At 42.1% G+C, this 26718-nt stretch overlaps 1 long non-coding RNA gene across 1 annotated transcript; it reads left to right on the top strand.

Moving 5' to 3' along the window:
* Positions 1–244: 244 nt before the first annotated feature.
* Positions 245–25933, top strand: LOC131495432 (uncharacterized). The gene is made up of 4 exons (XR_009253943.1): positions 245–1123; positions 2927–3019; positions 24911–25434; positions 25657–25933. It is a non-coding gene; the product is annotated as an uncharacterized LOC131495432 (long non-coding RNA).
* The last annotated feature ends 785 nt before the right edge of the window (positions 25934–26718 follow it).

Below are 26718 nucleotides of genomic sequence, written 5' to 3'. Positions count from 1 at the left end.
CTTGGAATATTAAACTCTTGGAAAGCTGTCTTCTGGGTCACATGACAGAATGTCGGCCATGTGGTCACCTGAGCCTGTGTGACAGGAATTCTATACCAGCTGCATCTGGACCTAGGTGTCCTTCAGGCCCTACTCTCTCCAAGCATCTCTCTCTACCTAACAAGCATTTCTCCCTCTTTCTCTGTATCTCTCTCTCTCTCTTTTTATTTTATTTTATTTTATTTTGTGTCGCCTGGTGGCTCAGTCGACCAAATGTCTGACTTTGGCTCAGGTCATGATCTTACGGTTCATGAATTTGAGCCCCACGTAGGGCTTTGCCCTGACAGTGTGGAGCCTGCTTCAGATTCACTCTCTCCCTTTCTCTCTGCCTCTCCCTCTCTTGCTCTCTCTCTGTCTCTCAAAAATAAACAAACATTAAAAAAATATATAAATTTATTTTAAGTAATCTCTATGCCCAACAGGGAGCCTGAACTCGCCACCCTGAGACAGGGAGTGACGTGTTCTACCAGCTAAGCCAGACACCCCGCATTTTTCTCTTTTAATTGTGTTAGTGCCTCATAGGAGAGCTCCTTCAGCAGAAGTGATAGAGGCTGTTGCTCTCAGAATCGAATGCAATATTGTGACCTGTAAATTCCTATGACCATTTCAACATTTTGTTGATATTTAATCAGGTGAGATTCCAGAAGGCAAAACTGCCCCCTCCTTTCCCCTCCTCCTCCTCACCAATCACTCTAACCTCTCTCTCGGGCTGTGAGAGTATTAAGAACAATCTAAGGTAAATTTTTAACACGATGGTCTAGCTTGGGCTTTGTAGGCTTGGCTAAATGAAGTAAGTGGTAGTTTTTAGCCAAAATAACCGCATTGTTTGGACAAGTTTTCTCCTTTGAGTTTTCTAGGGTCATTGGAATGATCTAACTACCTTACCTGCTATTTGAACTGGCTGAGCTCTGGAAGGACAGAAAACAAAAGAAGGGTGTTGAAATGCAAATAGACAGCTCTAAATTCCAGTCCCGGGCTGCCAAAATAGAGCCAAAACTGACAAGGAGGGTCTCCACAGAGGTCTGTGGAAAGCTCTAGAAAAATCTCACAAGATGTATTCCTTTTCGTGAATTGGAGTCCTCCGGTAGGTAAGAAAAACAAAAACAAAATAAAAACAAACAAAGGATTTCATACTTGGAATTTGCTCAGTACCAGTTGAATAGCTAATTGTTTCTTGTTTTCTCCCCCCCACCCCTCCTTTTTTTTTTTTCTGCCTGAATAGATAATCCTTACAAAACATCCATTCATTCTACAAGTGAAAATTTCAGGAATACTCGATACTGACCTTGGCAAGACTAATGGACCGAGACTGAGTGATGGATTTGTGTGTGTTGTGTGGCTGATGTGCGTTTTGGTGTTTTGTATGCTAGTTTAAGAACATTTAAGCGATAGGATAGAAAAGATTTATGACATCTTAATTAATGAATATGATGAAGGCTTCAACTTATAGATGAAATGATAAGATACAACATTATATTTATAGCTTATTTTTGAGCACAAATTTGATTGTGTTTGTTGTTTCAAGAAAGGACCTGCTGATAATTAATGCTAGCTTTTCAATGTGACCACTTTAACTGATATGTAAACATTTATTTTTTTTTTAGGAAAATAAAATAAGGGGGCAATACAGCCTAGTGAAAAGGACACACAATATCAGATTCTTAGTTTTCTATATTAAATTCGGGCTCTTATTTGACTTCTGCTCTGAACTGGCTGTGTGACTTTGAATAAGTGATTAAGTTCCTTTTTTTAAAAACATATAAAATTGGAATAAGAAATATGTGATGGTGAAAAAAATATTTGTGAAGGCGTTTTAAAGTCCCAGGAGGAAAGCACAATCAGAAACCACAGTCAGGTTGGCTTTTTCACTGAAAATATCTGATTTTGTCAGTAAACCTACATTTTAGTATATTAGTGTTTTTTTTAAGCCATTTAATTTCAAGTGCTTACAAAATCTTCAGTGTGTTAATGGAAAGAAACGCCATACACTCCGGATGGCTACATAGCAACTTTATTCGGGTAAAATAATCTCTTAAATCCTTGTATACAAAGTCACTAACTGTTGGCTTTATAAGGTCAGTTTCAGCATACCAGCCCTGTGGCTGTTAGGAGCTGAGTGTGTCCAAGATAGCACTAACTCGAACAGACACAAACAGCAAATCGTTTAAACAGTACCAGTTGATCTGTATGTAACCCGGTCTGAAAAGAGGATTCCTCAAAAAGCTCACCAGCAAAGTTACGTTAGTTTCAGAGATTGTTAGGTGGTACCATGGAGGTTAGCTATGCCTTATTAAAAAGTAGAGGTTAGAAAATGGAAATCTTATATTCAGATACTCAAACAATTTTAAAGGCTACAACTTGCAGGCCAACCTTTATTTCTGACTGCTGACTACTTTTGAAGGAGAAAAGTTTGGAAACTGATATTCTGGTTCCCAGGTCCTCAAAGAAGTGAAGTGAAGAAGTAAATTCTGCTGGGGTTAGCAGAAGCCTTGCAGTTTTAGGAACGGAGGATGCCAGGCTCCCTGGGTTCTGAGTTCCAGTTATTGACTCTGTCCGTGAGTCACCCTGGCTAGTCACCCACTGTCTTGTGTTTCCTTCTTTAGGGAAGAGCTAAGACTATTGACTTTTTTTTTTTAAGATTTTATTTTTAAGTTATCTCTACACCCAACGTGGCTCGAACTTACAACCTTGAGATCAAGAGTTGCATGACTGCAACTACCTATCAACTGAGCCAGCCAGGCGCTCCAGACTATTGACTTTTTCAGAGGTTGCAAAACACATTATAAAAGGATAGGATGGCACTAAACAAACATGTAATTATGAAATATTAGAGGAGGTACATATTAATAAAGGCAAATGCATTCCTTTTTTTTTTTTTTTTTTTAAGTAATCTTTATACCAACATGGGGCTTGAACTTACAACCCCAAGATCAAGAGCCACATGCTGTACTGACTGAGCCAGTCAGGCACCACTATAAGGGTAAGTGGATTCTTTTGAAAATTAGAAGTTGATAATCTTTATGTAAGAATAGGGAGTTTGACTTCAAAATACAGTTTTATGTTTGAACATTGTGAATTTGGGTCCTTGTTTGCTCTGTTAATCTATGTTGCTTACTGAAAGGAAACTGTTAACAAGTTGCCTTACTGGAATGGTTAATTGCTTGTCAGGGATCAGATCCCCCCCAGTCCTTCTAGAAACGTGTATTTAAATTTAGTAACCTGACTTTCAAAGAGGGAAACTAATATTTATTCATTGAGTGGAGGGCACTGAATATGGGTTTCTGTATGTGTTGTAAACAAACCAAAAGTACAGAGTGAATCCTCTAGAGACCAAAAGTACAGAGTGAATCCTCTAGAGACCAAAAGTACAGAGTGAATCCTCCAGAGACCCTAAAAAAGTTATTTGTTTGTTTGTTTTGAAGGAAATTGAGGCACCCATTTTTTTCCTCACTTTCCCAGGACCACTATTAAGTACCAGCTTGGGTTTTGAATTCTGTCTTCTTGCTGGACATCAAGTCGAGGCCTCCTTAACACAGCAAATCTTTCAAAAATGGAACCCAATGTTTGTTAGTTTTCTTAATGGTGCCTCTCATAATTAAAAAAAAAAAAAAAATATATATATATATATATATATATATATAAATATATATATAAATTTGAACTTTCCATCCTTTCAGACTTGTTTAGACCCTCTACCAATCTACCCAGTCCTGAGATCCCTTCAGGCTTTCCATCAGTGTCTAGCATCCCTTTTCTGATTCCAAGTGATGGACTATATTCTCATCACCCCAAATTAACAGCTATTGTTATTTTTGTCATATCTGTTTCAATTTTTTAATGACATAAAACATTGGAGATAAGGTCAAGTTTCCTTTGAATACTAATTCGACTTCCATTTCTTCCTTCTGTCCTCACCTCATAGAACCCCTGTTTAGTTTGATATGTGCTTTAAAAATATTTTATATACGGGGGCTCCTGGGTGGCTCAGTCAGTTGAGCATCTGACTTTGGCTCAGATCATGATCTCACAGTTCATGAGTTCAAGCCCCACATCGGGCTCACTGCTGTCAGCACAGAGCCCGCTTCAAATCTTCTGTTCCCTGCTCTCTCTGCCCCACCTCCACTCATGCATGCTCTTTCTTTCTCTCTCAAAAATAAACGTGTAAAAAATATGTATTTTCTATATGTTTATGGCACCCATAATTAACATGTAGTATTGTTTAATGATTTTAAATACATATGAACGGTTCCATGTGTACTTATTTTTCTATGATTTGCTTACTTTCACTGAATGTTTTTTGATATCTATCCATGTATCCATATATACATATATCTATCCATATATATTTATATTTATATTTATATTTATATTTATATTTATATATAAATATACCAGATATAAATTATTTATAATTTCCTGGTATTTCATGGTATGAATAATACTATATTTTATTAATCAGTCCATTAGTGGATATGGGATCTTTTTATATTAAAATTTTATTTTATTTTATTTTATTTTTTTACAGGATAATTCTTTTATTTGCTTATTTATTCATACACAACACAGACTATTAGGGAGATATGGATTGTTTTACAATGTTAGCGAACATAAACAATATTTATATTATTTTCACCAGATACAGGTGTTAGTTTTTTAGGCTGGATACCAGCATGTAGAATCACTACATTTTAAATATGCCAAATATCACTTTCAAGAGATATCACCAAATTGATTTTCGACTGTTTGAAACTGTTCCCTAAATACTCTCAACACTTGTTAGACTTGCTTGCTTTAAAATTTATTTAAAAACAATTTTTTTTTCTTGTGATAAAGACTCTTAAGATCTCTTAAGCAACTTTCAAATATGCAATACGGTATGGTTAACTATCGTCACTAAGCTGTACATTACGTCCCTATCGGGCTTCTTAATTTTTGCCAATTTTAGTGGTAACAAATGGTTTTCTCTCCGGTTTTCTAGCTTCCTTCCCGTTCATTATATTTGCAGTCCTTCCGTGAGGACCGATCTGTTCAGAGGTTCTCCGGGCCAGACACTTCAGAGGCTCTCCACTATCTGCTCAATCCAAACCGCGGCGGCCCCAGCCAGACGCTCTGCAAGCAGCCCGCGTAGCCTCCTCTGTACGTGCCTGGCTGCACCAAAATGAGCTACTCACCATTTTCTCAAATGCAGCTCTTGTTTTTCTGCCTCTGCAACTTGATCACACTCTTCTGTGTTACTTTATTGATTCAATAAATATTTAGTGAGTTCTTTAGTTCCTGCCAGGTGCTGAGAATGTAAGGGTGAGCCAGAAAGGCAATATCTAGGTGTGCACGGAGCTTACGATTTCTAGCAGAGGATGGGAGGGGCAGAAAGAAACCAGTAAAAACAAACAAACAAACAAGATCATTTTTCATAATTGTAAGTACTATAAAGAAAGCGAAATGGAATGTTCATGTGACTTTGTGTGGAGTTGGGTGTGTTGGGCAAGGGGCTGGGGCGGGGAGTCCAGGGTACGTGGGCATATCGGCGTGGGAGCCTTAGAAGGGCAGGTGCTCAGGGAAGGCTTTGCAGAGGAGGTGATATTCCTCCTGAGACGAGCCATATGAAGCTCACTCACAGCCCAGGCATGTTGCTCACCTGGAGCTGCTTCTAGGCAGGGATGGCCCGGTTGCACTGAAGAACAGAGCTGCTTCTGTGGCTGGGTGGTCAGGACTAGGGGAGTGGTTGATGCCAGAGGAGGCACCTTGCTGGTGTTCTCTTCAACTGTAGTTTGTCCTTTAGATATATATTTATTTACTTTTAAAGTAAACTCTACCCCCCACCTGGGGCTGGAACTCACAACCCTAAGATCGAGAGGCTCATGTTCTGCCAACTGAGCCAGCCAGGGGCCACTGTAGTTTATCCTTCCTTCCTTTCTTTGTTCTTTTTTTTTTTAAGTTTACTTATTTACTTATTTTTGAGAGAGAGACAGAGAAAGGGAGCCAGTGTGAGCAGGGGAGGGGCAGAGAGAGAGAGGGAGAGAGAGAATCCCAAGAAGGCTCTGTGCTGTCAGCGCAGAGCCCCACACAGGACTTGATCTCACAAACCGAGAGACCATGACCTGAGCTGAAATCAAGAGTCAGACTTAACCGACTGAGTCACCCAGGTGCCCCCTGTAGGTTGTCCTTCAAAGCCATGATCAAATGCTCTTTTTATACCCATGCCTGAGCCTGCCAGCTGAGAGCCATCTTCCTGGACCCCCATGGCACAGTGGAGGTCCCTCTTATGGAACTTTATGTGGCACTTTGGGATCTTGGTGTCTGTTCTTCCCAAGAGCTAATTTGCTTTCATTTTGAAATTTTGTTTCTACCTTGTAGGGGGCAATATTTTATTTTACTTTATTTTTTTAGGTTTTATATTTTTAAATAATCTCTATACCCAATGTGGGGCCCAAACTTACAATCCCAAGATGAAGAGTCTCAGGCTCTACTGACTGAGTCAGCCAGGCACCTGGCCAATATTCTTATCTTAGAATGAGGAAAGTAGAGGGAGAAAAGGTACAATGCAGACGAAGCCTGTCCTTTCTGATTGAGTCACTTTGGAAGGGCCTGAGTTTCAGTGAAATAAACTTCCCTTTAGTGTACCTAAGCTAATTTTCACAGTGGCTCATAAAATTAATTTACTTTTCTTTAATAACTGTTAAGACCAGTTGGAGTTCCCAAAGTGACATTTTTATCCCACCTAGGTTTTTTTTTTTTTTTTGTCAGAATATCAGTTATTCATTGCTATTAACAATTAATAATCATTAACAATCTTGGTTTGTTTACTTTTTTTTTTTAACCGTAGTAGTTTGTTTGTTTTATTTCTTTTTAATGTTTATTTAGTTTTGAGAGAGAGAGAGAGAGAGACAGAGCATGAGCAAGGCAGGAGCAGAGAGAGAAAGACACAGAATCTGAAGCAGGCTCCAGGATGTGAGCTGTCAGCACAGAACCCAACAAGGGGTTCAAACCCACGAACTGCAAGATCATGACCTGAGCTGAAGTCGGACACTTAACCGACTGAGCCACCCTGGTGCCCCTGTTTACTTTTTTTTTTTTTTTTTTAAGTAATCTCATGGGACTCAAACTCATGACCCTGAGATTAAAGATTGCATGCTCCATGGACTGAAACAGCCAGGTTCCCCAACAATCTTGTTTTAGATGCTGTGTCCACTCTGAGCTTCAGCTTTTTATGCAGAAGTGATGGTGTGATATCTGCAACGGAGACCTTTCTCCAGCTCCACCAGCTGTTGAGGGCAACGTTGTGTGCTCGAGACTGATATGTGTTTCATGCGGTTATATCCCTTTATCTTCAGGATGATCTTTGAGTGGTGAGATTTATTTTCTAGATGAAAAAAAAAAACAACAAAACAGGTTCATAGAGGTCATTTTCTGTTCCCAGGTTACAGAATTAGCAAATAGTGAGCTCACATTTGAATTTGAGGCTTCTGACCACTTCTTTGTGAAGCTGCCATGCTTTAAATAATAATATAGCAGACACCAACCACTTGCTATTTCCAGATACAACCTGAACCACTGTGCTCTTAACCACTGTGATGTGCTGTTAATCTCTTCTTCCTTCTTTAAGTCTCATTTTCTCTGAGCATTTATCAGACAGCGAGAGGCAATTCATAGAGGAGGGAAGAGCATGAACTCTGTCTGGAGCTAGATTGTTTGGGTCAAGGGCTTCTCGAAAAGCTTACTAGCTGTAAGCTAGTAAAATCCCTGTCTTGTTCTTCCCTTGTTACCTAGCAAGTAACTAGGGGCAAGTTACTTAACATCTCTATAGGTTGGTTTCCTTATTTTTAAGGTGAAGATAATAACCATATTACCTCATTGGGTTTTTGTAAGGATTAATGGGATAATGCCCATAAAGGGCTTAGAAGGAGCCTCCTGACCCCTGGAGCTAGCATGGGCCTCCCACAGGCACTCAACATCTCTGCCCTCTGCCTACTTCCCTCTGAGTGGTCTTCCCACAGTGCGTGGACGGCCTTACTCCCCAGTGACAGTGTGAGCTCTTGGTGGCTTGGTCTGCTTGTTCAAATCGTAGGCTCCAGGGCAGTGCCCGGCATGCAGTTGGTGCTCAGTGTGTATTTGTTGTATGTGTTTCGGATAAACCTGAACTACAGGTTCCATTTTGAACAAAACAATTGCTACTCTGGTTTCCCATCAGTATGCCCTATGAATTAGCATTCCCCGAAATTCCATTTCCAGGGCTTCAAATGTGCTCCCAAATGACTCACAGATCTGCTCTTCTGGTTCTGACCATTTTTTAAATCTGTGTCTCCAACTACCTATTGGAAAGAAAATCCTGTAAGCATCCCAAACTCTACATGTTCAAAACCAAACGCACTGCCTTTTCCTTCAGACACAGGTCTTTCTTCTGTGTCCCCAGCCTGGTTCATGACATGTGCCTTCACCCGCCCACTTAGAGACCTTGGAGGCTCCCGTACTCTCCCCTCTTCCCCTCAGCCTGCAGCCAGCCACCTAAGTGGCTGCCCAAAACTTGCCTGTGAGTCACAGACAGAGGTCTGAAGCCAGTTTTCAGCCACCAGACCCCAAAGCTTGCACCCTCAACCTGAGAAATTTGTCCAAAGAAGTCCCTCCTTTAACCTCAGGATCCTTGTGTTAGTTTGGACTGGATATGTCCTGGCATGTCCCACCAGCCTTCCCTGTGTGCTTGTGTACAGCTCCTTCTCCACCCCGTGGCAAGCACTGGCTTTCTAAAATACAAATTCAGGGGCTACCTGGGTGGCTCAGTCGCTGAAGCGTCCAACTTTGACTCAGGTCATGGTCTCCCGGTCTGTGGGTTCGAGCCCCGCGTCGGGCTCTGTACTGACAGCTCAGAGCCTGGAGCCTGCTTCAGATTCTGTGTCTCCCTCTCTCTCTGCCCCTCCCCCGCTCACGCTCTGTCTCTTTCTCTCTCTCTCTCTCTCTCAAAAATGAAAAAAAACATTAAAAAATAAAATAAAATACAAATTCTGTCTTGTGACTGCTGCATTAAAACCACTGTTGGCTCCTTGTGCATGTTTTAAAATCTAAACTCCTCACACAGCATACAATCCCTTTCTTTGTCTTTGTGTAGCTTCCCTCCCCACTCCGTGGCCCCTGCCCTCAGCTGCACCTTAGCCTTAAGGTCTCCTGCTAGACCAGGCAGGTTCTGCACGTGCTGCTCTGGGCCTAGAACACCCTTTCTCCCCTTTGCTTAGTGAAGTCTTTTTCATCCTTCAACATTTAGCTCGCAAGCCACATCCTCTGTGAAGGCTTTCAAAGAGGGCCCCAGTCAGCCCCTCCCACCAGTGTCCCTCACACACGGCCTTCTGCACCCACGATTTGGGTGAACACATTTCTGAGTCAAGAGTGCAGATGTGACAGTTCAGATGGCAAAGACTATGCTCCTGGAGACAATGGGACGGATAATTGAACGCAGTCCAGAAGAACCTCGTGGGAGATCACTCCTTCTTCCTCTCCACCACCCTGTAAGGGGCCAGGAAAGGCCCTTCTCTGGCAGGGAGCTGTTTGTATCTCTTCGTATCTGCCCGGCACCTGGCACGATGCCCACCCCAACCGATGTTGCCGAGTGTCTGAGGATTCTACCGGCCTGAGATTTTTTAAAGAACAGATCCAAATCTCATGTGTAAATTCCTCCAAATAACCAACCAACCCAACCAAGCCAGTAAGAGACATCGTTTACATCTTGGCTTTATCCCTAAAATGATTTGCTTTTCCTAGCCTCCGCTTCCTCGTCTGTGAAACAGGGATAGGAGTAGCTATTTTCAGGGGTTGCTGTGAAGATTAAGGGAGCGAATTGAAGGAAATTAGCAAACACAGGGCCTGGCTCAGGAGTCTTTGTTTCAGGCTCAGAGATATGTGGAGCTCATCACTATAAACAGGAACTGGGAGACAAGGTCATGTCCTGAAATAACTTTTTAAGGTTAGGATTTCATTGGGAATTTTAAAAGTTAAGACAATGAAGAATACCACTGATATTTACTAACAGCGTTAGTATTCGAGGATGCATCCTCCTAAATTTTACAAGAACTCTCTTTTATCCACAAGATTTATAGTCGGGCTGGGGGAGGTGTGGTTCACCATTTGTTTTGCTGCACCTTTGTTTATCTGCTGTCTGATCCCAAACTTAGCCCTGCAAAGGAGTCGGTGGGGTGAGTGTTTTACAGATTGCTGGGCCCCACCCCACACACCTACTGAATCAGAATTGGGGGCAGGAAGGGGACTGTAGATGTACATTTATAAAAACCTCCCCTTGTGGTTTGATCATCTGCAAGTTTGGGGAACCACTAGTATATGTATCGCTAGAAAAGCATAGTGCTCAAAAGTCTCCATTACTCAGCTTCATCGTCTTTGTAATTAAAAAAAAAAAAATGAGTTAATTTGCCTTTGTGTGAACTATTAGCTTTCTTAATGCATGTTTCACCTTCGTCCTGGAACAGGATGAACTGGAAAGAACAGTTCCAGTTAAACAATAGTAGAAAAAAAGGTGCAAACTTGACCAGCTTCCCTACCACCTTAGCATCAGTGAGGTATTTCCCCCCATGTCCTCCTGGGGCAATTTAAATGCTAATGTGTCAGTACTATAATCTCTTTAGCAATCAGATAGAATTGTTTTTCTGCCAATCTTATTTCTCTTTGTTTTATATTTGTTCATTCATTCGTTCGTTCATTTGTTCATTGTTAGAGAGGCATATGTTTAGCATCTTTGACCTTTCAAACCTCAAGAGAAAAAGAAGAAGAAGAAGAAGAGGAAGAAGAAGAAGAAGAAGAAAATCCCATCCTGGTATCTTCTCTGCAGTACTTGCAGGAGGAGAGGAGGGCATCCACCCTCTAAACCTGAGATCTGCAATTTGAATGTGCTGAGTCACCTAGTCTGCAGGGTCAAACATTTTGCACCTAGGAAAAGTACCGCAGAAAGTAAAACTGTGAGCAGCTAGCTGGTGTGTTGTTATTTGGATACGAATAAGAAGACTGGAAGGGAGATCATGCATAGTAACTTGTTATTAACTTTTAAATTTGTTTTCAGAGATTTCTATAGTCTGGTAAATCCTCTTTCTGTCTGGTGATTTGTTGGTGAAATTCTTTAAATATTTCTTCCTGTTCCTGGAAAGTGAAAATGAATATAAATGGTAAAGCAGTTGTCTTACAATGTTTAGAAAAAGGAAAAAAGAAATGGTCTTTGCCATTATTCTGAAGTTTTGCATAACTAAGCTTCTTGAATTAGCTTTCTTTCAAAGAATTAATCATAAAAGCATAACAGTAATGAACTAGATATTGAGAGCTGATGTCTAACTTTAGTCGAACTTTCAGTAAGTCTGTGTTCTTATTTGATCATGTAGTTGAATAGACAGTGAGGGGATGTGACTACAACTGGATTAATAGGGGAAGTGGCAGGAAGCTGCAGTTTGCTGAGAATCGGAAGGAAAGTTTACAGAACGCTTGCTGGGAATGTGGACTATAGATAAAGATAAAATTCGTAACCATTTGTATTTAGAGTGGCTATTTTATTTCTATGATATGAAAGTGGTTCCCTTTAAGGTAAGCATTCAGAACTCAATGACAACATTCCTTCAACAAGGAAGTCAGAAATTTCTGTTTACTAGTATTAACAAATAAGGTCATTTCATGAGATGGATGTTGACTATAGAACCAGTTAAGATGACTGTCTTCCAGAGCGTGTTGAGTCTTGGGTGGGGAGCAGCGGCTTGATCGCTTCATGGATGGAGCAGTGGGCACCGACATCTCCCAGCCAGCACCTGTGGAATAACAACAAAATAAGTACTGTCCCCCGAGTGTTCACTTGCTCTGTGCAGCGACAGTGCTAAGTACCTCGTTGCACTCTCTCTGAACATCCTTACAGTCTCCATAAAGGAAGAGCTTTTGTTTTTAATAGCTTAAAGCTGAGTATACTAAAACTTAGAGGCTAAATCATTCGCATAGCGCTTCTAGACAGTGGCAGAGTGAGAATCTGAGCCCAGGAGAATGATTCTAGCCCTGGTGTCACTGTGGAGAGTGCCTCTTAGCTCATAAAAATGACTACTCACCGACAAGGAATGTTAAATATGGAAAGAACATCATCAGTTGGTTGGAGTTCTTGTTTTCTCTTGGAGAACAATTAAGGAGGGGGTGGGGACGGGAGAAAGAGAAGAAAGGGCCGGAAGACTGCAAACAGCCACCCAGGAGCCCAGCGGGACGCAGAGCAAGATTCTAACTTAGCACACCTTCTTGCTCGAAGCGATTCTGTCATTAGCACCTATAGATGAAAACGTGGAATGTATTACACATGTGTTTTGTTTGTTTCCAGCTTAGATTGATGGACATAACACAATGACTTGCCATTAAAAGAACAAAAAAAGAAACCCCTAAGCTGACTGCCTTTCATTTGACTCTCCAGAACCGGAAGTAGGCTAACATTCTACAGGTAGAGGGGCAGGGCAAGGACATGAGCATCTAGCATTCAGCAGAGTGGTCTGAAGAAAGGGTGCAGTGTAGGCATCAGGCCGACATGGCTCTGCGTCTCTGTTGTTTGTAAGCCTGGTGATCTGGGTCAAGTGACTTGATCCCTATGAAATCAGGATGGTTCCTTTTCTTCACAAGACCTAGCGTGGGACCAGAGGAGAGACTCAGCAAAGTGAATTTTTAATTTTCACTTCCTCAGAGGCCCAGGTAAGACTAGTTCTGGCATAGAGCAACCTGGGAAACCACATAGAGAATAGAAATGCTCTGGGTTCAGGTGGCTATGTCTGAGCCCCAGCTCGGGTCAGGGGAGTTCTCATAGAGAAGATGAGATATAAGCAAAGATTTGAAGTTGCTGAGGGAGTTAGTCATGTGGGGATCTTGGTGGAAGGTCCTCAGGCAGAGAAAATAGCTAAGGCAAATAAAAAATTGCCTACTGGCCAGATTTAGGAATAAAAAGGAAGGCAGTGTGCCGGGAACAGAGCTTGTGGGGGGAAGTAATAGAAAGTGAGGTTAGAGAAGTAAAAGAGTTGGACTGTTAAGCATTATCTTAATGATTGAGGGGGTACCTGGGTGGCTCAGTTAAACATCTGACTCTTGATTTTGGCTCAGGTCATGATCTCACAGTTTGTGAGATTGGGCCCTATGTCAGGCTCTGTGCTGACAGTGTGCAGGCTGCTTGGGATTCTCTCTCCCTCTCTCTCTGCCCCTCCCTTGCTCTTGCTTTCACTTGCTCTCAAAATAAATAAATAAACATTAAGGGGGAAAAAAAGGACTTTGAGTTTTATAATGAAAGAAATGTGAAGAAATATGGAGCCATTGCTAGGTTTTGAGCAGAGGCGGACATGATGAGACTGAGGTTTCAAAAAGGTCATTCCAATTGCTATACTGAGAATAGACTTGCAGAGGCAAGTTTGAAGCAGGGAGACTAGTAATCCAGACAAGAGAGGATAATGGCTCTGACCAGGGTTCATGACAGTACAGGGGATAAGAAGTGATCAGATTCTGGACATATTTTGAAGGTACAACCAGTAGGACTTATCATGGGTTAGATATGAAATATTTTTGGCATGAGCAGTAGGAAGGCTGGAGTTTGCCAGCAACACTTGGGGGGCAACATGCAGATAGATGAAGCAGACTTGCGGGTAAGACTAAGACTTCACATTTGTCCATGTTGAGACGTCCACTGGATATCCAAGTGGAGGTCAATAAGTGGAAAGAGAGGTCTGATCTGGTGACATATTTGGAAATGATCAGCATATAAATATTTAAAGACTGGTGACAGGGAGATCATAAAGGGAGCATTGATAGAGAAGAGGAGGGGTCCAAGGACTGAGCTTTAGGGCACTCCAACACTGAGAGTTCTGGAAGAAGAAGAGTGATCAGCAAAGGAGACTTGAGACAAAACAACCAGGGAGGCTGTTGGGAAGGTGCCATTCACAAGGCAGATGGTAAAGAAAGAATTCTAGCTGGGAGGAAGGCTGAAAGCAAAGACTCAGGTCTGTGAAAAGCTGATTTGGGAGAGAGGAGGAGGAGAGCAAGTGGTATGGTATGGGGAGCTTGTGGGGGAAACGTTGGGGAGAGACAGGAGATGAGGCTGGAAAAGGGGCTTTCCCAATTTGAAATGGCTTTGGATTCTCAACTTAAGACATCGGTGGTTTATTTCATGATGTTGGCCACTAGGATCCATTGAGGTCTTACTCGAATTTATCATGTGTCACACACTGTACTAAGCATATTATACACATTTCATCATTTCATCTTTATACCTACCCTTTAAGAAAGATAGTATTATTATCCTCTGTACGTGAAGAAACTGGCTCAGAGAGGTCAAAGATTTCACCCAAGGTTACCCCTCGAATGACTGCCTTCAATCAGGTAGTCCCATTCCAGAGTCCATCCTTTTAACTACTAACCTATCCTGTCTCCTGGATGGCTTAGCTGGGTGTTAGAAGGTTAGAGGTTGAGAACTTGCACCCTTTCTCTGGAGAGGATCTGGCTTCACTCTGTCTCTTGGAGGAGATGCTTTATGTGCAAAAGGTCAAGATAGATCTGGGGCACCCATGAAGGATTTCAACTAGGTCAGTTACTAGATCATAGTAGCATAGTGTAGCATACTAATCTAGTGGCAGGGTGGTGAACAGAATGGATGAGGGTGCCTGGGAAGATGGGCAGGGAGATAGATTTGGGGGGAGATTAGCTGTATGTGGGACTCTTGAGGGACCTGAGGTCTGGCCAAGCAGTGCACTGTGGGCTGAGGGTCTGGGCCTCAGTGGAGGCTGATCTGGAGCTGTGGAGTTGAGAGTCAAAGTGGTTATAGGAGATGAAATCACAGTCTGGGTGAGGGAAGCAATTTTCAGGTGTCCGTTGTCCATATTTACACCCTTTTCTGAAATAGATCCCCCTGAGAACAAGTCAGCTTCCCACTTTACAGGAAACAGGCACCCCTCTTGCCTACCATCTTACCGTGATGTGTTTGGGGAGTGTACAAAAACCTGGGCTCCAAACAAAGGGGCCATTCTAAATACTGACGCAGGCGTGAGAAAGTGAGTGACTAAGGACTGGGCCACACTTCCTTTTACGAATCAGGTGGTTTTGGCTGTTTGCTTTGAGCACTTTTGGAGGGAGACCTAAACATAGTTTTTGATGATAGATTACAAAGTGATTGCGGGGTTCTGGCTAGCCTGGATGTCAACGATTTGAGCAACAATGGTATAAGCAGAATACTTCCATTCCTTCACTTGTGTATTTTGTTAAGTTTTTTTTTAATGTTTATTCATTTTTGAGAGACAGAGACAGAGCACAAGCAGGGGTGGGGTGGAGAGAGAGGGGGACACAGAACCCGAAGCAGGCTCCAGGCTCCGAGCTGTCAGCACAGAGCCCGACGTGGGGCTCGAACTCACAAACCGTGAGATCGTGACCCGAGCCGAAGTCGGACGCTCAACCGACTGAGCCACCCAGGTGCCCTCACTTGTGTGTTTTGAAGTGTTTCTCAGTGATTGCATCCGTAAAAAAAAAAAAAAAAAAAAAAAAAAGTGGTAAGATGTAATTATGCCAAACTGTTTCAGTGTGATTCAAAGGCATCCACAGACCCATGAACTAATATTTGGAAAATAAACCCAGTTCATCTCTAGTAATGGATATATTTCCAACAAAATTTTACTTAAAAAATGTTTAAGTTTATTTTTGAGAGACAAAGAGAGAGCGCCCGTAAGTGGGGGAGGAACAGGAAGAGAGAGGGAGACACAGAATCAGAAGCAGGCTCCAGGCTCTGAGCCGTCAGCACAGAGCCCGATGTTGGGCTTGAACTCACAAACCGCGAGATCATGAACTGAGCCGAAGTCAGACGTTCAACCGACTGAGCCACCCAGGAACCCCCTCCAAATTTTACTTATTATGTTTAATAATTGTCAAATTTTGCAATATACTTCTGATGCTTGGATTGTGTATTACCAATAATTGGAATTTATTACTACTCAGTATTACTATTCAGTCCAATTTTTTTGCATGTATTTGGTGAATTATGGTCACAGAAACCTTTTTCTTTTAATTTGTATTTCTAATTTTTAATTTAATTTTTAATTTATGTATATAGTTTGTGGATGAGATGCATGAAAAGCTTATTGATAAGAAAAGACTTTGAAACATAGAAATAAATTGGGTTTAACATCTGTGGGTAACACAAAAATTTGTGCATGGATGTTTCTAGCAGCAGTGTCTACAATAGCCAAAAAGTAGAAACAGACCAAATGTCCACCAACTGATGAATAAATAAAATGTAGTATATCCATATAATGGAATATTATTGGATTATAAAAGGGAACGAGTACAGATACATGCTGCAACATGGATGAACCCTGAAATGTTATGCTAAGTGAAGGAAGCCAGTCACAAAAGACTACATATTGTACAATTCCATTTGTATGAAATGCCCAGAATAAGCAAACCTGTAGACAGAAAGTAGATCAGTGGTTGCTTAGGGCTGTGGTAGGGGACCAGGGAAAGGGGAGTCATTGCCAACCAGTACAAGGTTTCTTTTTGGGGTGATGAAAATGTTTTAACGTGGATTCTGGTGATGATCGCGCAACTCTGGATATTCCAAAAACCATTGCATTATACACTCAAAGTGGATGGATTGTATGATATGTGATTTATATCTCAGGAAAGCTAAGAAAAACACCTGTGGGGAAATGGAATGGAAAATGCGACGTAAAACAGAAAAAAAGAGTAATGTACAATTATTGACTATCAAGGATCTTGGCATGACAAAGCACCGTAAACTAGATTCTTTGCAACCATCTGAACTTGGGTTAAAATGTGGATGTCAGACTAGACATTGCAGGTACAACTAAGAGGTAGAAGGAGAGCAGGGGAGACTGTTTTCAGGTGGAAGGAGTGTCAGGTGTCATGTGGACTGGGCCAGCCAAGGACTCCAAGCCATCCATTGGATCCAGCTGGCAATTATGGAGTCCTTGACTTTGACATTCTCCTTTCTTACAGACTACAATCCAGCGTGGAGGCTGGTGGCTGGAGGCAGAGTTGAGAGAGGTTCGAGAAGAGAGCAATAGGGAGGAAGTGAGGACACCAGCTGTGGACTGCACTCAAGAAGTTAGAACACAGAGATAATGGGGTGGCAGTTTGCTAACTTTGGGGAGAAGTGGTGTAAAGGTAGTTGTTACTACTCTACAACGCAATCAATTTGAACATGTTTGTGGACGAAGGGCGAGAGAGTGGAGACGGGAAAGACGCTCATTTCTGCCATGGGCAGAATGTTCTGCACATCAGCCAGCTTACTTCAGAGTTGTGCCTCTCTCCTCCAGCAAGCAGGGTCTGTCCTCCCTCGGTAGTTCTGCGGGACCTCCCAAGTCCTTGTTCAGGCAACAAGCCACTATCTTCACATACCGTTCCCTAAACTGCTTATCTCATTTTTAATGTTGCAGATGTTTAGGGCTCCGACAGAGTAGGGGTGTGGGTGGATAACAGGCTTGCTCAACATTCTTTTGAATCTGACTGATTTAGGGTAAGAGTGGCTTCTAAAAACTTCTTGGGTGGGAGTGAAAACAGAGGCTTTAAGGTCAAAATTTTAAACTCACCTTAGTTCACGTGAACTCTGCTGGAAGTGAAGAAACCAGTCCTCCTCAAATACTGGAGGAAATGGGTCCCATAGAGTGGGAGGCGGACGAGATGCCTTTTCCTTCTGTGGCCTGAGCCTCCACACACCAGCTGGGCCCCAGAGCGCATGGCTGAATCTGCAGCATGAGACCGAAGAGGGTCATGTGAAAATTCACAGCGAACAGGGTTTTTCCCCACAAGGTGCTCCATTGTTACTCCAGTTCACTTGAACCTACTTCATTATTTTTACACTCTTACGAAATGCTCTCAACAAGAACTGCAACAGTAAAGAGAAGAAAGGAAGTATTTAGAAATATTAAGAGAGAGGCGTGGTTGGGACAAAGCATCTTGCGTTATCGTCTGCTGCAATGAGGAGGAAAAGACTGAGCCAAGGGAATTTCTTACATTCCTCATGTATCTAGAGCCACACCATCCATGTGAAGGTCACATCGGATGGACACAGTGAGGTCATGGTGAGGGAGTTGACTTCCGCTAGATCTCCTCAGTCTTTATATACTCTCTTTTCCTGGCTTAATGGTAACACTTGGCGAATTAACAGACTATGTTACAAGGTGGCCAAAGAACGATGCGGTTTCAGGTAGATGTATCTGAAGTTCCTTGGCATTGAGCGAACAGTTTTCCAGGACATAGTCTGGTGGAAACATACTAGCAGCGATGGTAACAATTATTAACGGGAGAAATTATTTGTCTTTGTTTTTGAATTCCTACGTAATATTGTCATTGTTATCGTTACGGTGTTTTGTCCCGGGCCCTTAAGCTTCCCTTGCCCCCTGTGTGGCTAAGAGCACTGAGAACACAAAGATAAATAGTACACAGCCTCTCTAAAGAGCAGTTCTTATTCAGGTGTCCATGGATCCTTGTCCTTGGATGGAATTCAGCGGCTTTGTGAACTTGAATGGAGAAAAAATTACATTTTCAGTAACCTCTAACTGGAACGCAGTATTTCCTTCAGAGAGAAACGGCGATGGAAAACACAGTAGCATCAGCCGTACCTGTGACCCGTGGTCACCAGGAAACACATATATTTTCATATACATATCCTATCACAGCTGTGTGCAGCTCTCTTGAAATATTGCATATACATATCGCTACTTTGAAATAATGGCAGTTATTTGACCTACCGCTGGATATTGTCATTTAATACATCCGTAAAAAGGCACGTGTTATTACATCAAATATGTGTTTTGATAGTTTGACAACCATATGTTGTGATCAGTTCACTGCACGCGCCTGTGTAGTTTATCTCATTCTGGGAAGTCTTCACAAGACTGCCAAAGGTGACTGAGGCACGATAAATGGTTAAGAACCCCTTTAGGTGTACAGGTTCATGGAAGGGGTGAGTAGAGGCAAGAAATATGCCCAGGAGCTACAGGAGCCCAAGAAGGGGGCTGACTCGGCTTCAGGAGATTCCTGAGCTGCATCTGGAATAAAGCGTGAAGAGCAGAAGAAAGAAGCAGGAGGTCACTTGCAGGGAGAGAACACAATGAGCACAGGCGGCCTGAAACCACCAGGCCTCTGTGGAAATGGGGAGTACTGAGTGTTAAATGCTTGCTTGCTGTACTGAGTCTTGGGGGTTAAAGAATGAATCAAAGACTCAGTCTAGAGGGTCGGTAAGCTCATGTTTTAGAGCAATTTTTATGGGGACATGGACAGGTTTCAATTTCCTTGAAAGTAATTCAGTGGCATATAATAATTTTTTTTTATGAGAGAGAGAGCTGGGGAGAGGGGGAGAGAGAGAGAGAGAGATAGAGAGAGAATCTTAAGCAGGCTCTGTGCTCACTGTAGAGCCCGCTGCAGGGCTTGATCTCATGACCCTGGGATCATGACCTGAGCCAAAATCAAGAGTCAGACACCCAACCGACTGAGCCACTCAGGTGCCAGGGGTATACAGCTTTTACAAACAGCTTTATTGATGTATACTTCGCATACAATGGATGCAGATATGTGTTAAGTTTTGACGTGTGCATACATTGTGAACACGGCACAATCAAGATGTGGGATATCTGTATCACCTCTTCCCCCAAAGTTCCCTAGAGCCCCTCCTGTCCTGCTACCCCATCCTCCCCCCTGACAACTGCTCCTCTGTCATGTAGAGTCATGTGCTTTTCCAGAATTTTATGTGAATAAAATCATGCACAATGTACTCTTTTTGCACTGGTTTTGAGCATAACGCTTTTGAGATTCATCCATGCTGTTACAAATCAATAGTTCATTCCTTTTTATTGTGAGATGTATTTATTATAGAAGTGTGTATGTTGAGAAGGGGGGAGAGAATCAACCGTTGTTTTCCTAATACAAAGTTTAAAGAGGGAGTGGGATTTCTACTGCTTATCAAATGGGAATATGGGTTAAAAATTGAGAAATGCTGGTCTGGAGTGTGGTCAGAGTGCATTCCAGCCCGTTTTTTCCTACCGTCGATGTTAAACTCAAGCACATTTGGAAATATTTTAGACCTGAAAGAAAGCATCGGGACATCAAAACAAGCACCACAGCTGAGCGGGCCTTTGCAACCACAGGCTTTCTGATGAAAAGATTTGTGGAGACTGCCTAATGAAGTGTTCAGAAAGCATTCTGTGTGTCATCTGTTCTCCTGACGACCTCCTCACTGGGTAGATAAGGGGCAAGAATTATTTTCCGTGTTGCACAAATAGGAAATGAGGTATAGTGAGTTTGAGAGAATTATTACTCAAAATAGAAGTGAGTCAGGGGCAGATTGAGGACTGCACACGACCTCTCCTGATCCTCTAATCCTAGCCTTGCTGGCAGGCCGGGCTGGCCCGAGGTTTTGAAGAAAATACAGTGATTTCACTTTCACTTTTGTGCTTGTGTGGGTTGTGATAGAATCTTTACATTGGAGGAGTTACCGGGTTTTTTTTGTTTGTTTCTTCTTCCTTTTAAAAAATTTCCCCTTTCCAACTTGGTAAATGCCAACATCTGTGTTTACTCCATTCGGTTGAATTCAGCAACCAAATACCTGTTTTGCGCAAGGCTCCTTACCAGGCATGGAAGAGGCACCAAGCTGGATAAACCCTAGCAGAGCCAGTAGAACAAAAGGACCAAATGAGAATTGAATGCTGTTTCTTACCGTCTTTTGAGTCATGGGAAATTTGAGAATCTGGTGAAAGTTATGGGTCCTCTCCCTCAAAAAAAAAAAAAAAAAAGAAAGAAAGAGAAAAGAAAAAAAAAAGCACATATGTGCACACACACACAATTTTGCAATGATTTTAGAGCATTTGAAGATTTTCCCTTCCACTCCCGAACTTGTCCGTAGAATGACCCGAGGGTGTTTTTTAGCATGAGATGAAATAGTGATGCCTTGAAGGAAGCACAAAGCCATAGTCACTGACTAGAAAGAGAGATTAGAGATAAGATCCAGGTGGGTCACAGGGGCTGGTGGGGCTGGTGGGGTAGGTATGTTTTGAAACAGGCCTGTCTAGTTAGAGGTCAGGCATTCGTCTCTATGAGGCAGGATTCCAGCAGAAGGAAGGAGGGTAGGAAGTAGGAAAACTCAAACAATCCAACAAGCAGAGTTTGGCAGGAGGAAGAGTACATGATGAGGAATCATCAGAATCATTAGAAACCATCATAGAAAGATAGAGGTCTTATTGTGAGTGACGTTGGAAGCAAGGTGAGTACTCTTCCCCCCACCACCCTGAGTGAAGTATCTGTATTGCCTTTGATTTATTTATTTTTCAGGTAGGGGTTTTGGAGTGTGACTAGTACATCCTCATCGTAAGGAACGAAGGAAGTAACAAAAACCAGAAATTCTCAAGTCATATTATCTGATCTCTATTAATAGTTGGTATATTTTGTTCTGGTTCATGAACATCATCATTCCTCATCACTGTCTCAACTCTGACCGACCACCCTTGTCATAAAATAAGTCCTATAAATTTACCACAGTTTTTATAGCTCTTCTCTGTTTATGTTCCTTACGTTTTTTTAAAGATTTTTAAACAATTATTTTAGAGAGAGAGAGAGAGTGAGAGAGCGTGGGAGGGGCAGAGAGAGAGGGGGTTAGAGGATCTGAAGCGGCTCTGTGTTCACAGTGGACAGCCCAAAGTGGAGCTCGAACTCACAAACCGTGAGATCATGACCTGAGCTGAAGTAGGACACTTAGCCGACTGAGCCACCCAGGCACCCCTCTTTATGTTTTTTTAAAACACAACAAACATTTTATACAAATATTGTTCTTAATTTCTTAAGATTATTTTTCTTATTTTGAGAGAGAGAGAATGAGAGAGTGGAATTGGGGAAGGGGAAGAGAGAGAGGAGAGAGAGAGAGAGAGAGAGAGAGAGAGAGAGAGAGAGAGAATCCCAAGCAGGCTTCAGGTTTTAGCACCGAGCCCAATGTAGGGCTCAAACCCACAAACTGTGAGATCATGACCTGAACTGAAATCAAGTCAGACGCTTAACCAACTGAGCCACCTAGATGCCCCTGTTCTTAATGAAAACAAAAACAAAAACAAAAAACCAACAACTATTATTACTTTAGGACAGATACACAGAGAAGGAATTATTGGTCAGTGTGTATGACCTTCTTTGGAAGATAGTAGGCTTATATTAGTAAACAGCTTTCTGAATAGTTATTTGCCTGCTCTCTTACTTTCTTCTCTTTATTTACTTATTTTCTTTCAGTATCCTTTGCTCCTTAGTGTTTCTTAAATACTGGAGCTCCCCACTTCCCCACCCATCCTGGGCCCTTTCTCACTGAACACGTTCTCTTCTTGACTCTCATTCACAATAAACATGTGTCAAATGCCTGTCATGTACCAGGCATTGTGTTTAACATCATGACGTGTAATTTTCACCACGTCCCTGTCACATGATGATTAATATCTTCATTTTCAGACGTAGACACCGGAAAGGAAGGTTACTTTCCCAGGGGCATAGCCCCAGAGGCTCTTGGGGAATGTCTCGGGTCCATCACCTTAAGTGTGCACCTTCAGCTTCCACGTCTCTGCTGAGCTCGCCAGCAGCATGTTAACGGCGCACGTTTCCATCCAGGGTTCCCATGGATGCCCCAGGCTCAATATGTCAAACACAGCTTCCAACTCTTACCTGCAAACTAGCTTCCCCATTGCGTAAGTCCCTAATCCACCCTTAACAATGATCTTTTCTTTTACCTGTTCCTAATCACCCTACCCGGGTTTTATGCACCAATTCCATGTCCACATCCTATATCCTCCCACCCACGCGGACATCACGATTCCAAGACATGTAGTGCAGCTTTCACCTTGGTCTACCTGCCTCCACTTAACTTTCCTCTCACCATTCCTACGACTGGCAACTTGAGCAAACAGATTTCTAAAACTTATCATGGTATCTCCCCACCTTAAAAACTTTCAGTGGCTCCCCTTTACCTTCAAAATAAGATTCAAGGTTCTTAGCACGACCTCTCCGTGTCTCGGTTGCCGCACCCCTCCCCTCTTGTCTGCTGCTTTCCCTTTTCTTTGCTCTGGTTTCCAATCCCAGGGAACTACTTGAAGTTATAACAAATGGGATCCTGGCTCCCTCCTTTCTTCTTGACCCTGTAAACTCCCATCCCTCACTTCTCCTGGCTGACTCTTTTTATCTCTCAGATCTGACTGTGGTGGTAGGGCGAGGGGGCCCTTCCTCCCTTCTCTTTCCTCACCCTCCCGGCCGCCTCCCGCAGGCCTGACTCCTTCACAGAGATTATCAGATTTTATTTTAATCCTCTGATTACTATTGTGTTTTTCCATTTCCTTGACTAAGACTTTTGAGAGCAGAGCCTGAGTTATTTGATCGTCTTTGTATCCCCATAGACTCCAGAGATGCTCAGCAAACGTTGGGTGAATAAGCTGTGGTGTTTCCCCAAAGCCTCTGCGCACTCAGTGCACATCCAATACCGTTTTTTTCTGTCCTATAGGGCACATAGAATTGAGACTTTGCAGATTTGACTTTATAGGAATGTACCGCAAAAGTCCCTGAATAAAGGGGCACCTGGGTGGCTCAGCAGGTTAAGCGTCCAACTTCGGCTCAGGTCATGGTCTCATGGTTCATGAGTTCGAGGCCCGTGGCTCCGCGCTGACCGTGCGGAGCCTGCTTGGGATTCTTGCTTTCTCCCTCACTCTTCACTCTCCGCTCCTCCCCCACTTGCGCTTTCTCTCAAAATAAATAAATACGCTTTCAAAAAAAGTCCCTAAATGAGAATTCATTTGACTCTAGTGTTCTGAACTGTAAAACCATTGCCTGTTTTAGTCAGATAGCTTCTGCTAGTAACCTCCTCCACCCCCAATTTAGCGCCTACAACAACCATGTGTTTAGTCCGTGATTCTGTGGTCAGGCGATTCTGGTCTGGGCAGCTCAGCTGACTTCTTCTGGGCTGGCCGAACGGCTAGAGTCAGCCAATGAGTTAGATGGTGACCAAATAACTAAGGAAGGCCTTGCTGATAGGTCTCGCAATTGGCCAGAGAGCCTTGATGTGTCTCCATGTTTCTTCTCCAGCAGGCTGGCTCAGGCTCATCCACACGGTGGTGTTAGGGCCCCAGATACAGTAGGAGAGGAAACCCTAGCTGGGGAATTAAAGCCACCGCTTGCATCACATTTTTTTTCACAAGTCACAGGACCATCTACGATGCAAGGGATAGGAAGGTCGACTCTACCTTTTGATGGGAAGTGCAGTATCACACTCCAAGAAGAGAATTCGTGGTCATTTTTACAAACACCTCCCTGGTCACTGAGTACATAATTTCCACAGTATCTGAGAGATACTAGGCACTTAATAAAAATCTGGATTTTTGGATAATTTATTGGCCACATATACAAATTGCGTTGAAGTATGCCTAGGAAAAATTGAGTTCCAGTTTATCTTATTTTTGGATCCTTGATATTAGTGTCACACAGAATGTAAATATTGCAGAGCTATTAATAAAATGTTAACATCAATACCTCAAATGCATTTTTGGAAAAGGGAGTTATTGAAGAATATTGAATTTAATGTAGAATTGAATTAATTAAGGATAATGGCCAAAAGCCTGATCGTATTGGACAAGTGCCAGGTATGGATCAAAAGCTACAGAAAAGTTTGGTTTGCATTTAAAAAATATCTTGTGCATGAAGCCGCTCCATATCTGTATGCCTCATTGTCATTTCTATGCAGAATATCTACCTACTAGAATTGTTTCGTATTTCTAAAATTGTTTTCTGTTTTGGTCGGGTTACAATTTTAGCTGCCTGACATGATTACAGGCATACCTCGTTTTATGGTGCTTTGCTTGGTTGTGTTTTGCAGATATTGTGTTTTTTACAAATCGACGGTTCAAGACTTCAGTGGGGGAAGTAACAGCAGATGTGAATATTAGCAAGAGAAGTGGAATATCGCAGCGGAACTGGAAGATGGGACTGAATTGTCGTGATCTCATGATAAAACTTGAATGGATGAGGAGTTGTTTCTTAAGAACGAGCAAAAGAAAGTAGTTTTTGAGATGGAATCTACTCCTGGTGAAGATGCTATAAAGATTGTTGAAATGACCACAAAGGATTCAGAATTTACATGGACTTAGTTGATAAAGTAGGAACTTTGAAAGAAGTTAAACTGTGGGTGAAATGCAATAATTTCTACATTTCACAGATAAATCATTCAGGAAGGCGGGAGTCAATCACCGTGGCAAACTTTACTGTTGTCTTATCTGAAGACACTACCACGGCGACGCCAACCTTCAGCAACCCGCACCCAGATCAATCAGTTGCCATCAGCATTGAGGCAAGGCCCTCCATCAACAAAAAGATTATGAGTCTCCCAAGGCTCAGATGATGGTTAGTGTTTTTTACCGAAGTATTTTTTCATTAAGGTTGTACACTGTTTTAGACATAACGTTATTGTTCACTTAATAAACCACAACATAGTGTAAATATAGCTTTTATATGCACCAGGAAACCAAAAATATATATTTGGCTCACTTTATTTGCAATATTTGCTTTATTGTAGTGGTCTAGAAACAAACTGCAATATCTCTAAGGTCTGCCTGTATTTTCCAGATACGTGTGCTAGATTTGGGCCACGAAACAGTGGCAGAAATAAGGAGCAAGGTGAACGGTGTCTATCATTCTTGCATGCAAGCGTCCACCCATCCCACCAACACAGAGGGTGCACTACTTACACATCAGTCATTGCCATAGGAAGAAGAATCAACCAAAATTCCCTGTCTCCAGAGGTTCAAGGTTGATGTTGCGGAGAGAGACACATGAGTACAGTCTCAGAAAGAAGTGCTAATAAAATTTTACATATTATGCAATGGAGCCTAGGTTTTTAACATTGTGGGTTTTGTTTTTTTGAACACGGGTTATTGGGTAACATGTTTTTTTTAACATGGGTAAAAAAAATTTTTTTTTAACATTTATTTATTTTTGAGAGAGAGAGAGAAAGAAAGAAAGAGCACGAGCTGGAGAGAGGCAGAGAGAGAGAGGGAGACACAGAATCCGAAGCAGCTCCAGGTTCTGAGCTGTCAGCACAGAGCCCGACATGGGGTTTGAACCCACAAGCTGTGAGATCATGACCTGAGCCGAAGTCAGATGCTTAACCTACTGAGCCACCCAGGTACCCCTAAACATTGGTTGCTAGTATAGGAATGACAAAGCTAACGAGCAACGCCAGTATTTTTATCAAGGACATCTACCCAGGTATTACTCCTAGAGATTTTTATTCATTAAGTGTTAGTGGGGCCAAAGCATTTGCATTTTGAAAATGCATAAGGGTCTGGGGGTGGGGACTCATACTTAAGAAAAATATTTTATAAGGAGGGGGATGGGCTAAATGGGTAACAGGCATTAAGGAATCTACTCCTAAACCATTGTTGCACTATATGCTAACTAACTCGGGTGTAAATTAAAAAATAAATTATTAAAGTCCAAAAAAAAAAAAAAAGAAAAATGTTTTATAAAATGTTAGTGTACAGTTTAGGTGTGATAGTGTGTTTTAATTAAGCTTGGAGGGGAAGAGTGGCCACATCTTTTACTTCTTAGAATAGACTAGTGTCATTAATAATTAGACATCATTATTACAAGGTAATGCATACTCTAGAAAATGTATAAATGTATTAT

Source organism: Neofelis nebulosa, chromosome 15 (assembly GCF_028018385.1).
Source record: "Neofelis nebulosa isolate mNeoNeb1 chromosome 15, mNeoNeb1.pri, whole genome shotgun sequence".
NCBI classification, from domain to species: Eukaryota; Metazoa; Chordata; class Mammalia; order Carnivora; family Felidae; genus Neofelis; species Neofelis nebulosa.
This window is presented reverse-complemented; position numbering and strand designations above follow the sequence as displayed.